Genomic DNA, 12,382 nt, shown 5'->3' on the forward strand with positions numbered 1-12,382 from the left:
GACCCCCCCAACCCACCCCTGACCCACTCCTCAGGGATAGTGAGGCCCTCCAAGGGGGATCATCAAAGTCCTTCACATCATTTGGGGGAGGGCTCAGGCCCTACTTGCTGTATCTGGGCTGCAATAGTACTCCTCCATAGGAAATGGGCTCCCAAAGTCCATTTGTGCTCTAGGAATACCCACTAGCTCGCCTGTTAGAGGTCCCATAGACTACCTTGACCTCCTAGCTGGCATCCACATTCAGAGGACTCAGTTCAATATAATGCTGATTCCACACCTTTATGACTCCATGCACTCACTAGGTCAGGTCAAATGTTTCTGTGGGTTTCTCCAGCACCATCTTGGCAACTTTTCTCATCCCTTCTCTTCTCCTCAATCAGATTCCAGGAGTATGACTCAGTATTTAGCTGTGGGTGCCTGTTTCTGCTTTGCTCAGCAACTGGGTGAAGACTCTAGGAATGGTAACCAATTTAATACACTTCATAATAGTATAGCTTGAAAACGGCTGAGTATTACAATGTAGACTGTCTAATGCCTGTGTGCCTGAAGTTGAAATGAAGCATAGACTTTGCGTATCTTGTACTCTGGGAGACTAATTCCAATCTTAGTAAACTGCTCAGAGCAACCAACCCATCAATTGTCACTGTTTGAATTCCCAGACATGATAACTTTTTTCCTCTTTTATTGAAAATAGACATTTTCCTCATAATAAATCTAGGTTACAGTTTCCCCTCCCTCTCCTCCTCCCAGATCCTCAAAACCTCCAGTCCCAGCCTGTTCCATGCATTTCTAATTTTAATTAAATAATAACCAGTTGTCTAAAAGATAATAAAATAAGAAATAATGAAATAAAACAAAAAATAATGCAACAGAATGGGACAAAATAAACTGAAGAAAAAGACCCAGGAAAAGGCACTAGAAATAGATGTAGATAGAGACCCACTCATGCCTATACTCAAGAATCCTCTAAAAGCACCAAACTGGAAGTCAAAAAGTGTAAGAAAAGGACCTGTAGAGTAAAAGAAAGGCAAAAATAAAAATAAATAAAAATTAAGGTTAAAATGAAAAACAAACAAGCAAAACCCTGACATGTCATTCACCATAAGACAAGGAACCTCCAAAGATGTCTTTGTGTTGCATTTGTTTTTTGTTGGCCAACCATCTACTGCTGGGCATGCAGCTTACCCTTAAGTGTATGCTTCCCAAGTGATAGTCCTTTAGAGAAAGCTAAGTGGTTATAATTTAAAGAGCAAATCTGACTGTGGATGGGACTTTAGGAACTTTCTGTTCTAGGTCTCCATTTGGTGCAGACTCTGCAGGCCCCATGAATGCTGCCTCAGTCTCAGGGAGTTCACATATGCATTAATCCTGCTGTGCTTAAAGGGCTTTGTTTATTTGGAGTCCTCTATTGCCTATGCCTCTTAAAAACTTTCTGACTACTCTTCTTTGGCATTACTTGAGCCCTGAGTGTAGAAATTTATTCTCCTACCTTAAATCCTTATCAGTCTATTGTGGTTGTATAGTTCAGATTTGTCATTTTAATGTGCATGTTAATATTCATAAAATTTTTCATCATATCCAATTTTAAGGGACTGAATTTTTGTTCTTTTAGTCTTTCTGTTTTTGTTTCACTTATTTTTGTGAGTGTGAACACTAATACTGGATTTTAATCTCTACTAAATTGTATTTATTTTTATTCTTATCTCAGTAGCTAAAGCAATACATTTCTAGTTGATTATAGAGTTGACATGAGGCATTTTCTCACCTCTGATAATAAGCACATTAATTTTAGAATATTGCTATAATAAAAATATATTGTAATATTTCAAAGCTAATTTTTCCTTTGTGTAACCATTTCACCAATCCTGAAAGATCCACTCAGAAGACTAGAGTCTTCTAAGATGTTGCTAGTACAGCAGTAAGATGAATTACACATTCCTGACATTTTAAAATACAATCAAGAGATAATTATGATATTATTTTAGAGGTTTTTGTGTTGGTGACAGTGTGTAAAGCATTAAACAGGATACTGACATAATAAAATTGACTGACATCCTTTATCTTTCCTTGGTTTTATAAGTTACTGTTTATTTACTCATATGCACTATGTTGCATATAATTTTACACCACACAGGCTTTTCTTATTTACAGAAGAGTCAATGATTAAAATGGGCCTAAATTCATTATGAATGTTTCCTTTTTCTAAATAATTAACCTGTCTAGACTTATTTTCCATCTTGGGCTCCCGAAATTAATGAAGATGTTTTTCCTGCTTTGTAATCTGTAGTTCCAACTATTTGTCAGGCAATCTTTTTCTATAGTGAATTCTGGCTTATTTTCATACAATGTAAGTCCCTTGAGCATTCCACACTGTTCAATTGTGTTTCAATAATCTATTCCTTTCAATTGCTGAGGATACTTCCATGGTTGTAATGCACCATCTATTTGGGCACCATAACTTCTTTGATGTCAGCTGCATGGAGCATTTGTAAAACATTTAGTGAAAGCATTTATCTTTACAACTGGGGATTAAAGTTTGAAGACAACCAGCTATAAGATACAATACTCCTATATTTAATTTATAAGAAATATCAACTCATGTTCATAATGTTTATACCATTTAATGACCTCACTAAGTGAAAAAAAGTCAATTTTCATCCATGAACCAATCGTTCTTGAAATGGTATTTCCAGAGAAAGTCATCAAAAATGATTGCCTTGACTTTGGCATGCTGTGAAAACCTAAAACAATATAGGAGTTTTGAAAGATGTAAAATCATGGGGACAAGATACAGGCAAAGAACACCCAGGTGGTCAACTCTGTGGGAACAAGACAAGAGTGAAGTGGGTCTCCTAGTTCTGAATACCAGGTGAACTCTACAGGACACTCAAGTGAAGAAACAGCAAGTGTTGAGGGATCTCCATTACTCTCAATAGTTTCATTTTGATAAGTTGAACTAGACGCCTGAGAAAGAACCTCTTCTCAATAATCTCAGTTACACATTTATGTGACTCTTCTCAATGAGCATTTGACATTCTAAGCTGGACAGTGCCCTCTGAAAGTACATAAACTAATTTAGGAGATTAAGTGATGAAACTTTAATCCAGAACTTTTTATTACAAACTTTATAATTTGCCAGGGGGCAGAAGTTTAATATTTTGTTTAAAAGCACAAAGTTTTCATAATTTGAAGGAAAATAAGGCATACACAACAGTGGCCAATAGTTTATAACACATTTATAAGTAAAACTACCTCTGTGTTTACTTTGTATTTTAAGCTATTTTTATTTATTTAAATAAAACACTAAATCTTCTGGAAGGAAATTTCAGGGGGTTGCCTCCTGGATTAAAATCCCCAGTATTTGGTTGTTGCATCTGAGCTGTAATCTTTCACTGACATTATGATAATTAATGGGCAAAACCACACTTTATAAAATAGATATGTTAAAATTGATAGCTTTCCTTGTGAAGTTGTAATATTAATTTAGATTTTGCTCTATAGTTGGAATCATTACAAATAGTTCCTTTAAGAATACATAGTTTAAACCAGGCATTGGTGGCACACGCCTTTAATCAAAGCACTCGGGAGGCAGAGGCACGTGGCTCTCTGTGAGTTCGAGGTCAGCCTGGTCTCCAGAGCCAGTGCCAGGACAGGCTCCAAAGGTACATAGAGAAACCCTGTCTCAAAATCCAAAAGAAAAAAAAAATGAATACGTAGTTTAATCCCAGCACTCAGGAGGCAGAGGTAGGCAGGCTGATCTCTATGAGTTTAAGACCAGCCTGGTCTACAAGAACAAGAATACATATTTTTAAATCTCCTTCAATGATCATATTGGCTAGGTTTGGGTTATTTTATGGTGTCTCAAATGTGCATTAATGAAAATTAATCTATTTTTATGGTGGAGATTTTATAACCCTAGATTTAGGAATTAACCATGCCACAGAGAAGGTATGTAGCTAAGTCAAGGCCACCCAGCTGGTACATGTAATATCTGGAGTTTCCTGAAGAAGTCTAACACCAACAACTGGATGTAGGGGAAGCTGTAGCCACACCTACTTGGGGACTGGCTAGAGGTGTGTCTGACCACGCTATATATATATATATATATATATATATATATATATATATATATATGTGCTTTTGCTACTTGTGAAGAGACAAAATTAATTTAAGAGTACATTTGGAGACAGCCATTCATGCCTGGAAATATCTGAATTACTTAAAAACTCAATTTTAGCAGCTGAAGAATTAGATGAGTTTTTATTTGGCTAGTAAATGACTCCTAAAAAAATTCTAAAGGAAGAAAATTCCAAAATAGTGTTTAAGGATGCACTTTACATATAAAATAGGTTTTATTTCAGAAAAAGAAACTGGTACTGGAATCCACATACTGTGTGACATATTAATTGAAAGTCAGTATTTATAACATTCCAAATACTAGCATAGTGTCTTGAACATCTTAATTCTGAATGCTTAATCATTTAATAAATTATTTCCAGTATTTTGCTAGGAATATTTTGCAAGTTATTTTTGGGAGAAAAATACACTCTAAAATTTTTATAGAATTTTCCTGTACCAAACAGAAATATTAAGTATTTGAAAAAAGCAATAAAAATGGATGGGATAGATAGCTAAAGTATTCCTTGTAATAATTATTACCAAAATAAAAAGAAATATGAGAGAGTAAAATTGGCTCAGACTCTTATCATTTGTAAAAAAAATAATTGATATATTCAAAAATAATAATAAATACATTTTAGTAAAGGTAATATTTACAAGACCTAAAGGCTAAAGCAAACAGATGAGGATGGTTAGAATGGGAAGCTTTCACTCCCTAAAAATCTGGGAGCAAAATGAATAAAAAGCTGCATTTACTAATGTTTCTGTAGATGCCTGTACTCCATAAAGCTTCTCAACTGGAGAAGCTGCAACCCTTCTAAAGAAATGTAATCTTCCAAATGAAGGAAAATATAAGAAGTTAGGAAGAATATATTATTGCTGTGAAATCTGGATAGGGTTTCCCACACCCTGAGATCAAGTTCAAAGAACAGAGGGGAGTAGCCAGTACAAACATCTCAGGATGCAGGCCAGGTTGGGGATGGGAAGAATCTTGTGACAGAGGATATACAGGGCACTATTCAGAAACCATAGCCTTTTTCTAAGTTAACATTGATAGGACTCAGATTCTTCTATTTTTCAACTTAAATTTGCCATTTGATATTTATATCATCCATGTATGCTGTATGCCTTCTTTCTGTGGGCTATGAGTATTTATGCTGTCTTAAAGGGGTTATTTTTATGTGTTTATGTTTTAATTCATAATTTTAACAATTGTTCTTCAAAATGAAGTTAGAACTAGCATATTTGGCAATAAGTGATAAAAAAATGTAATGAAATAGCAACAAAATGTTCACACTTTTGACTCTAAAGCCTAATGTCAGCACAATATTTTGATGATAATCCAGACAGAAATATAACATGAATCAATGCATGGTTAAACACCAAGTAACCCCAAATTTAAAGTTATCTGTTTAATAACTTGTTGTATTATTCAAACACACAAAGAACAAGAAGGCAAAGAATCAATGACACATTATTACAGGTCAAAATGTTGTAAATTTATGCATTTCAATGGCAGCTTTCCTAAGCAAAACATGTCATTAAGTTCTCACTCAGGTAGCAAATATACTATTAATCCCTCTAGCCTCACTTTTAAATCATGATTGCTAATATAAATGACTTCTCTTATGAAACTGGCAACTTAGATATCAAATAAAAAAGAAGAGGATATTTAAATAATTTAAGGTATTTTCACTTTTTACTATATTGTTTTTAACTTAACATAAAATGTTTTACATATACATTTACTTATGTCAAGCAGGATTTTCTATAACACTTGTCAAAATTAAAAACTTATTAATAGCCTTTATAGCATTATAATTATATAAGTAGTATTTATTAGTGAAATTCATTAACTTAATTGAATATTCTACCATCTGCTTTCTTCTGGGAAATTCTCCAAACTTTTAATATCTTATATTTTTATTTCTTAATTTTAAAATTCATTTATTGATTTAATTTTTACATATTATCTATGACTCTTATTGTGACCTTCTAAAATTGAATACTTACATGTAATAAGTCTGCAATCTGTAACCACAATCCATATCTATATAGAGATTATATTAATTAATTTCCTTAAAATTTAATTTATATAAAACAAAAACTTAAACTGTGAGATTCTTAAGGTTTTTCTTCCATAAATATATCCTTTAAAATGTATAGAACATCGTTAAAAAAGTTATGGTTCAATAACACCCCATAAACTTTAGATCCTTCTACAACTTAATCGCGCATTGTATATGATTGTACACAGACAAAAAGCAAAGATCAGAACTCTATATGAATGACTAGGCTACCTAATTATGAAAAACTCTTCAGTAGCAATTTGGTACACACTTGCTTAAACATGGCTTCTCAATTGTGACCGCTAATAAGAACTGTGTTGAACAACACTTTTTTTCTGGATTTTAATATATTAATCAATAAAATGCAAATAATTTTATATTGGAAATATGTGAGTGACACAGCTCCACTTACATATTAAAAGTGACAAAAAATAGCATATAGTTAAATAAAGTGCTATTAGTTATTAGATATACAATTCTATTTTTACCATAATCAAAGAAAAACTGTATAGAGGAAGCCATAACATACATAAACATATATAATAAAAATATGTCAACATGTTTGCTAAGAGATTGATCTTTCTAAATCCAGAGTCTATAGATGGGAGAATTAAACTAATTATCTTTGAAATGTAAGAATATTTACTGAGTATATTTGAATGTTGTTTCTGAGAATTATAGATTTGGTTATTTTCCCCTCTGATATATAGTAAGTAAAATAGTGTACATAAATTTTTGCTCAAATATTTTAAATATAATTATTATAACAAATGTTGCTTGTGTTCTGCCAGACTGATAGCTGGGAAACCAACATGGGACTGATCCAGACCCCAGAACATGGGTGTAAGTGAGGACACCTTGGGAAGCTATTGGGCCTTTTGTAGTAGATTAGTACTTATTCCTAGCATAGGACTAGATTTGGGAGCCCATTCCACAATGAGGAATAGTCCCTGAACCTAGACACAAGGGAGTGGGCCTAAGCCATATCCCAACAGATATGACAGATTATGAAGACTCCCTATGGAAGGCCTCACCCTCCCTAGGGAGCAGAAAGTGTATGGGAGAGGTAGGGTGTTAGTTGTGGAGGGAGCAGGGGAGGAGGGGAGGCAGAGGGTTCTGGGATTGACATGTAAAATAATCTTGTTTCTAATTTAAATAAAAAATGAAGAGAAGGAAATAAATTCTCACAGAGGGGAAAAAAGAAATCATTATAAGTATATGCATATGAAGTAGTTTCTCATTGTAGGGATTACAAACACAAAACTATAAAATTAGCAAAAATGGATACTGATCTTATGCTTAATATATCATCTGTAGATATAAATAAATATCTATTAAAAGTAAAATATCCCTACTATATATTGGCTAAAATTTCATCAGTTTTAACAAGTAATTTTCACTGGTGCATATCATGTTCATATACAATAGTAAAAGACACCATAAGTAATGAAGCAGTCTTCAGAGTGAGTGAGCTTGAGTTCGAGGATGACTCAAGAAAAGTTCCTCTGTTACATCTAAACTGCATTAAAATCTCTGTTGTCTCATATATGTGTGTAGGGAGACACCCTAGCTCCGCCCAATAGTCCTGGGACAGGTACCAGGTGAACCCGGGACTCACCCATAAGGGCGTGGTGAAGGAAAGCCGGCGTGACATAAGGGAGCTTCTTAAGGGGCTGCACGTGGGGACCGTGGCCCCTTTTGTTCTGGCCGCGCTTGCTGGGTTGTATAACCTAGCTCTGGCCTGTGTTTTGCCTTGGTGTCTTCTTGAATAAAGAGACATTAATCCAACATATGTGTATATCTTAAACCCTATTATAGTTGCCTCTCCACATCTATGAAAAAGTCCTGAAGATTTCCTAATATTTCTAGGAAGAAAAATCAATATTCATTGTTAAAGAAAAGAACAAATGCAAAACACAATTACTATGCTTCCATAATTATAGGTGTGCAATATTGTGCTGTGCTTAAGTTCATAAAACCGAGGAAGTTGTTTCAAAAAATCACAGTCTTTGCAAAAAACTCAGAGGTCATTGTGAATAAGTGGACAGTCAATTTTAAGAGCCAGAAGAACAGAGGGTTTACAGTGAGAGTGTGTATTTTAGAAGACTCAGAGACGATTAAACCCAGGAGTCTCATCAACATGATTGCTTATAAAGTGCGTGAAGAAAAAGGATATGAATAGATATGGTAACATAAAAGGGGGAAAGCCTAAGTAGTCTCAACCTTAGACAAAGAACTACAGACAAGTGGTGAATGCTGAGAATGGGATACATGGTTTTCCTTGGGATAATATTATATGGGCTGAGCAGTTTGTAGTCATGTATTTGGGACTATAATTTTAAGGGTGTACCCTAAAATTTTATGGCATATGCAAACCATACATCAGAGACAGAGTAAAGGAACCCTTCAGTGTTGCCAACTACATACGCAGAAGGAAGCATGTTAATATACATCAAGAATGCATCACAGGAATAAAGACAGGTAGAATCTTACGGGTTACCACAGTGCAACAGCAGCCTATGGGATAGGGAAATCAAAGATCAAATAATTCAACTTTCTGTGTTTGTTTAGCTGCTTATTTTGCAAAGTAAGCAAAAACAAGAAGTTAATAGAATGCTCTAATGTCCATGAAGAATTAAAACATCAATAAGCACAAAACTCAAGCTTGCACCTAGTAATAAATAATGAAAGAGGAAAAATTTGTCACTTTCTTAATAAGAGTAAGAAGTTGAAATGTTTTAAAGACAAAATATGTCAGTGAGAGACTCAATGACAATTTGTTGGTGCCATTTTCATGTTCACTTGACATAAATAAAATCAACAAAACATGCTTAATACAAAAGAGTTGTCATAGCTCAGAGTGTCTCCACAGAAATTGTGTAATCAGCTTATCAGCTACCAAGTCCTCCAACATGAATTACCTAATTTGAGGTATTTACACTATTTTTCTTAAAAATAAACATCCATACAAGTCATTTTATGTATCAATGTAATATATTTTAAGCATCTTTTCACATCCTTGTAATGTACGATGCTCCCTTCCTCCTTCTTTCCTCCACTCACTTTTCCTTCCAATTCCCATAGACAGTTTTTGGCTTTTTTGCATCACATGTACATATTACTTAATGTTTCCAAAAGTCTAGGACACAGGAATCAGTGCAAAATGCAACATGAGTCTCTCTCACACAGGCTTAATTTGTGTATTAACACAGGCTTAATTTGTGTATTATGATGATCTGAAGTGAAATGCATCTTCTTGAAAATAATAGAAGTTCCTTGGCAGCAGAAAAACATATATAGCTTATTTTATAAGAGTATGAGGATAAAAATGGAAGGCTATGTTCATAACATGAAAACACAAGAATTAATGAAAAGTAGAGTTGGGCTAGAACAGTAGGGCAAAGGGCAGAGTGGGTAGATAGGGTCATGTTTTCCATGAAGTGTGCTTGTAGGGGTTTCCTCCATATAGAAATATTTCCAACCTAGGAGGAGGGTGCAGTAAGTCTTAAGAAGCCGAGAAAGTTACAAGCCCTTTGTCTAGGTTCTGTAAAATAAATTCAAGGAAAGAAGAGAGCATTGGAAAAGGGGTCAGGAAAAATGGGCAAGAAGCTTGTTTAATCATGGCCCAGAGTTGGGGCTAATTTTTGTGAAGCAGCTACCTCTGAGTCATTGATTTTTCTGTATGTGACCACTTATACATAATTTTACTAGACTAGGGTAGAAGCATATCTTTTGATAGCTGAGGTGTACAGCATTTGATCAAAATTACTCCTGCAAAATTCCCAACACAGGACAAAAACAAACAAGAACCACACAAAAACATGGATCCCCACTGAAGAAAAAAGATCCAAGTTTATTAAGAGGGTGTAGTATTAGAACAGATAAAGAGTCACAGGGCCCAGGTGAAATGCTTCTGCAGCTAAAGGCTTTTGACAACATTGAAGAACAAAGTTCAATAGTTTTAGAACATACATGATGGAGGAAAACAAATGGCACACACAGATTATTCTCTGACTTCTACATGCTTGCCTAGTTCAATTAAGCATATGAACACATGTGCATAGAAACAGAATAAATAATTGATAAATGTAAAAAAAAGTAGAGATAATGGGGAAATAGGTGGCAAATAAGTGGGTTTTCAAACCAGCATTATGAGCACTCGATAAAATAAAATAATTTGGTGAAAAATATAAAATGGGCACACCACCACCCCTTTGTTCAGTATCATCCTTTCAGAGTTTCCGGCCAACAGTAACTGAACTGGGAAGTGGAATTAAGGACTGAGCATGGAGTCAGAAAATGTGATCATTTTTTCCAGTTAACTGCATTTCTGGATCAAGGCCAATTTTTTGGATTTTCATCCCTTTGCGGGCCCCCCCCCCCCGCCTTTAATTTCTGAATGCTGTGTTCTGAAACCATCCCAAGTAGAGGGCATTTGAGGGCCATTTAAAATTATCCTCTATCTCTCATGGGAAAAGAACAGCTGGAGAATATTTCAGTTGTATCTGTCTGTAAATTCCAAACGGTAGGCAAGAGCCTTAGGGAATTTATTAACTCAAAATCCATGTTCATCAGTGTGGCCTGTCTTCCTAGAAACTCATCCTTGGTCTGTTGATGCACATGCCTGCCATGCCTCTTTGACACATTATCTACTGGGAGCTAACACTTTTTAGTGTTGTAGATTTCCTAATTAACCAGAATAGGGGAGGAATAAATGTGGTGTCAAGACAAAAGGAAGATAAATTAGGGAAACAGCAATAAAGTTACAAACTCCAAAGCACAGCACTTTGAATGGCTACTTTATTGAAACAACAGGTGGAAACACAAAATACAGTGAATTAGAAAACTACAAAAATTTCTTGAGGTTTTGGTATGGCTTTTATTCTTCAAATACAAAACTGAAGAGTTGATTATTTTAAAAATTGTACAGATACCGTATTCACTGCATGTCAAAACAGTATATTTAAAGTAAGTGTATTTAAATGAATCTTGCCAAATTTAAAAAAGTTTGGAAGTCAGCGTTCTCTAGAGAAACCACTAATTTTATATATATATATATATATATATATATATATATATATATTATTTACTTTAATACATATTCAATATATACTGAATATTTTATTTATTTATATTACTGAATATATATAAATATAGATGCACAAGATTTGTTAGAGTCACTTACTTGTTATGGTCCAATGGTTCCAACAATGGCTGTCTTGTGATGGAAATTCTAATGATACAGTAGTTGTTCATCCGAAAAGGCTGCATGTCACAAATGGTCTATGTTAGAGTAAGGGTAAATTGGCAAAGAGCAAGAGCTTCCTTTTTCCATGTCCTTTCTATATGATGCCAGCACAAGATATATGCCATGGGTCATCCCACTTCAAAAGATCAAGATTTAGTGTATGTCCTCTCACTTTAAGTAATTCAAGTACCAAAAGCAACCCACAGATCCAAAGTAATTCCCATTAAAATTCAAACACACACCCACAGCCCCCCCACACACACACTTACACACACAAAAATAAAGAAAAAATAAATACAAAAAATTAAAAATCAGGAAAGAAAAAAAAAACCTGAAAAGCCTGAGCAATAAAATAACTACTTGAGGTATTGCCATCTCTGATCTCATACTGTACTACAGAGCTATAGTGATAAAAGCAGCATGTTATTGGCACAAAAACAGACATATTTATCAGTGGAGCAGAATTAAAGACACAAACATAAGTCAACACACCTATGGACACCTGGTTTTAGAAAAAGAACCCAGAAATATCCACTGGACAAAAAGACAGTATCATTAACAAATGGTGCTGAAGATAGTCAATGACTGCATATAGAAGAATATAAATAGAGCCATATTTGTCACCTACTTATGATAAAGAACACCATTCAGACAAAATGGCAGGCTACTGTATAGGAAAAGATTTTTACCAACTACATATCCAATAGATAGTTAATATTTAAATATACAAAGAATTTAAAAAGTGAGCATCTGTCAGAGCACCATCCTCACGTAGAATTGTGACAGGAGATGTCTGAATACTTGTGAGAAAACTCCAAGAAACCAAGGCAAGAGTCTGTGACTACAGTTTTCTTAAGAACACAGAATTGTTCTTGAATTATAATTCCATGCCCCTTTCAGATATAAAAGAGTTTTCTTCAAATTATACATTTCATCTGTTTATTAT

This window comes from Cricetulus griseus, assembly GCF_003668045.3.
Source record: "Cricetulus griseus strain 17A/GY chromosome 1 unlocalized genomic scaffold, alternate assembly CriGri-PICRH-1.0 chr1_0, whole genome shotgun sequence".
NCBI lineage: Eukaryota > Metazoa > Chordata > Mammalia > Rodentia > Cricetidae > Cricetulus > Cricetulus griseus.